This window comes from Gossypium hirsutum, chromosome D12 (genome assembly GCF_007990345.1).
Source record: "Gossypium hirsutum isolate 1008001.06 chromosome D12, Gossypium_hirsutum_v2.1, whole genome shotgun sequence".
NCBI classification, from domain to species: Eukaryota; Viridiplantae; Streptophyta; class Magnoliopsida; order Malvales; family Malvaceae; genus Gossypium; species Gossypium hirsutum.
Genome location: NC_053448.1, coordinates 29,251,532 through 29,256,109, shown reverse-complemented (window position 1 = coordinate 29,256,109; position 4,578 = coordinate 29,251,532). Strand labels below are relative to the sequence as shown.

Sequence of the window (4,578 nt, the reverse complement as noted above, 5' to 3'; positions counted from 1 at the left end):
CATTTTGGATTGTTCATTACACCTCCATTTGTATCGCATTGCATCATCGGATGTACTTGCGTAGAAGCACATAAACCATTAATTGTTTTATTTAATTGTTCTACCTGATTCGATAACATGATGACTGCATCTAAGTTGAAAACATCGGCTGCTTTCATCGACTTCATCCTCATGACTTGCCACTAATAATTATTCAATGCCATCCCTTCTTTAAATTCATAATCTACTTCGAGTGTTTTATTATTAAGAGTACCACTGACTGCTACATCAATTAACTACCTTCTTGAGGGATTCAAATCGTTATAGAAGGTTTGAACTCGTAACCATAAAGGTAACCCATGGTGAGGGCACTGTCTCAATAAGTCCTTGTACCTCTCCCATGCATCTTATAAAGACTCTAAATCGATCTGCAAAAATGAGGACGTATCATTCCTCAACTTGGCTTTCTTAGCCGGTGGGAAGTACTTTAGAAGGAACTTATCGGTCATTTGAACCCATGTGGTAATGAAACCTCATGGTAAAGAGTTCAACCACTGTTTAAATTTGTTCCTTAACAAGAAAGGACATAATCATAAGCGAATGGCGTCATCAGTGATGCCATTAATCTTGAAAGTGTCGCAGATTTCTAGGAAATTGGGTAAATGAGTATTTGTATCTTTGTCTTGCAAACCATCAAACTGAACAAATTGTTGTATCATCTGAATAGTGTTCGGCTTCAGTTCAAAATTATTCGCAGCAATAGTGGGTCGCACAATACTTGATTCAGCCCCAATTAAAGTGGGCTTGGCATAATCGTACATAGTACGAGGAACAAGATCTGGATTCGCAACAACTGAAGGAGGTAGCTGATTATTGTGGCTATCACCCATCTCCCCAGTAATAGTAATTTCCTCTTATTCGTCTAATACATTTTCTCAACTCTGTGCTTCTCTACGGTTTTTACGATCTGTATATTCAATTTCACTATCAAATAACAATGGTCCCGACGGGTTTCTTCTAGTCATAAACTAAAGGAACCTACCAAAATAAAATAAAAGAAAAATTAGAATGAAAAAATTAAACTAAAAACAAAAATTATAATAAAAATAAAAATGGCTAAATTAATAAAAATCGAGTGTTTCTAATATTTTAGTCCCCAGCAACGGTGCCGAAAACTTGATGGTCATTAAACTAACTATAAATACAAAAATGCAAGCGCACCTATCGAACAATAGTATAGCTACAGTGAGTAAGGAATATCATATCCATGAGAACTAAAAGTACTAGTAATTATCGTTTTTCTATTATTTAGCCGAAAATTTAGGGTGATGTGTTTTAATCTACATTTACTAAACTAATTTAACAAAGGACGCAACAAAGAATGAATCAAATAAATATTAATCAAATAAATATTCGAATATTAACCAATGAGATAGAAAATACCCAGGAAATAATCCACCTAGACGTCACCTATTATTATAAATTAAAATAAAAGATTTATTCATTTGTGTCTTGATCCATAGAAATCCCTACATTATGTTAATATCTCTTTCGAGAGTAAGAACAACTAACTCTAGGTTGATTAATTGAAATCTCTTTCTGATTAAAACCCCTATCATCGTATTGACTCGATCTATGGATACCTCTATTAGATTTGATTCTAATCTGGTAAATTTATGTCGTCCTATTTCTAAGATTGCATGCAACTCCACTCAGTTATGCTAGATCTACTCTTAAACAGGGACTTTCCTCCACTGAAATAAGCACATTAAACATGAATTAATACCTCAAAAATATTAAAACAAGAAATAAGCATACATAATTGAGAACAAGAATCAAATATTTATCGCGTAAAACAAAAAAAATAATAGGATTCATCATAGATTTCATCTCCCCTAGGTATCTAGGGGATTCCTTCATAATCCCGAATTAAAACATCTCAAAGTCAAAAAAATCACAAGATATAAAGAAATTCAATAAAACTTCAAAAGAAATTAAAAGGAGATTTTAGTCTTGGAGATTCACTTCCGAGTTTGCTTCGATGGTGTTCTTCGAGTGTTTTCTTCAATCTTTTCTGATGGCTCCCTTATGTCTTCTTCTAATAGGTATTTATAGACTTTAGAATGCTCAGAAAGCCTAAAAATTGGGTTTTTCTGCGTATTTGGGAAGCAGGATGTAAAACCGACATGGGCTGGCACATGGGCGTGTGTCCAACCCGTGTGGCTCACACGAGCATGTGCCCAGCCCATGCGAAAATGCCCAAGTCGTGTGGCTCTTGAAAACCACTCTATTTGTCCAATTTTGGCTCGTTTTTCACTCCTTTTGCTCCCAAATGCTCTCCTAAGTATAGAAACGTGAATTTAAAAGATTAGGAGCATCAAATTCACTAATTTGCATAATTAAGAAATTATATTAAAATATGTTACTTTTATAGATTATCATTGATTGTTAGTTGTTATTTTCTTGAAAGCTTTGAAAAGTAGGGTATTTATAGGTACTATATAAGGGCTAATATTACTAAATAAGGAAGTGAATTTTAGCCTTTTTCTCATGAATTTTAGTTAATCACTTTTCTCAAATTTTTAATTTCTTTAATTATATCTAGACGTACCTGTTTAATACCAATGGGATCTTGGCATGATGATAAGGTTGAAGCCTTCAGAATTATAAGATTACAAGATCAAGTTCCACCTAATGTAAACCATATATGGGTTTCCAACCCAATTTTATTTTGGTTTAAGTCTCAACCCATTTTTTGTGCTTTGTCTAGATTTATTTTGGTTTAAGTCCATATCTATCTCAATTATCAATCTGTTTGTTTTTGCATTATAATGATTGATCCTAATTATAGTTATATAAATGTATTAATTGCAATTTTAATTTTGTTTATGCTATATTGATCAATTCTAGTTGTAGTTATAAAAATATATTGATTATAATTATAATTGAAATTTATAATCAGTCAATGATATGCAATTGTTGCAAGATTTCTTTTCAAATTTAAATTTTATTTTTAAACTTTTGTTTCCATTTTCTTTTATAATTTGTTGTATAAATTCAGCTTTTGTCATTCAATAAAAAGTTTTTTAAGTGATAAAGTCATAGAAATTTTTTATTTCTTTTACACAAACAGATTGATTCTCAAATCTTTTTTTTACCTTGAGGGACCTATGAAAAATCAAAGAGACGAGCTTCACAATGGCACCACCAGTTGAAATGACAGAAATGTGCAAGTGTACACAATCACAATAAGTAATAAAGTGACAAGTAAATGTCGAGTTATCGTACCCACAGGGATTGCGAAAAGAATTATTTATGAATGCAATTTTAAAAACACTTTGGTGAAGAAAAATATTTTGATTTTAGGAGGTGATTAAAAACTAGGATTTTAACTAAGTGAAATAAATAAAAATAAAATAAAAGTTCTAATGCACGATTTCAAAAGATGATTTTAATCAAGATGACATAATTGTGTTAGATTAATTACATTTCTTAACTTAGAATTATTAAACTCATGTTCATATTGTTACGAATAAATTCACGGCAACTCGGTAATTTGCTAACTTGTGAACATACTCACCTACTAAAATTCATTTATCTCTTGACTACATCTCCATGTTAATTCAACTGATTAAACAAATTTTAATAAGTAAACGTGTTAATGCACATACATACTTATGAAATCAAAATAATCTCTTGTACATATCTCTATGTCAATCCAAACAATTAATTCAATTTTCATAAGCACATAAAAGATTACGTAAGGTAATAATGTATTTCTACCTTGAAACAGTTTAATCACAATAATCTTGCAAGTTATGCAAGGTTAATGTATCGTTAGATACCGTTGCTAATTTAACTCTCAGCTACCTTAGATGATTAAACATGTACTGGTTAAGTATTGTGTCAACTAATTACAATTTCAATCCGTTTAAATAATTAATTCATTAGTTACCTTACAATTGTAATGCAAGAATAACTTAGTTATGGTTTCACTTAATCAAACATCTTATCGAGGCCTATAACAACACAAACACAATTTTAATAACTCAAGTAAACGAAATAAAATAAACCTAACATGAATTAAATTTAATTCATATTAATTAAATTAAACATATCAACATCACAAAAATTTATAGACATGTACATAACAACAACAATAAAATTAAAAGGGTAAGGAACAAGAATCAAATCCGGTGTTTCTCCGAGGCTTGACTAGTTTGCTCTACTCGTTCTTCACTTGTTCTTGTTGAACTAAGGCTTCCATGAATACTTGAATGTTGCTCCAAATGGTGGTTGAAGGACTCTTTTTCTAGAGGTGAAATCGGCAAGGGAATGAGAAAGAAAATAAAGAACAATGAAGAGAGAAAAGTGAGAGAGAAGTGAAGAATGAATAGTTTTGAGATGTGTTTGAAGTGAGCAGCCAAGGGGATATTTATAGGTTGAGGCGGCTGCTAAAAGTAGTATAAATCAGTAGGAAAGACTCCCCCCATTGCCAGCCACATATGTGGCATGTTGAAGGTTTCAAACATGCCATTTTTAGGTAGGGGAAAATCTGGAAAGGCATGAATAGTGGAGGGGTTTGAATGCAAATTGAAT

The 4,578-nt window shown here is 31.6% G+C and overlaps 1 non-coding gene across 1 annotated transcript; it reads left to right on the top strand.

Annotated features, from left to right (window-relative positions):
• The first annotated feature begins 333 nt into the window (after nucleotides 1-333).
• LOC121224749 (small nucleolar RNA R71) lies at nucleotides 334-440 on the top strand. The gene has a single exon (XR_005922494.1). It is a non-coding gene; the product is annotated as a small nucleolar RNA R71 (small nucleolar RNA).
• The last annotated feature ends 4,138 nt before the right edge of the window (nucleotides 441-4,578 follow it).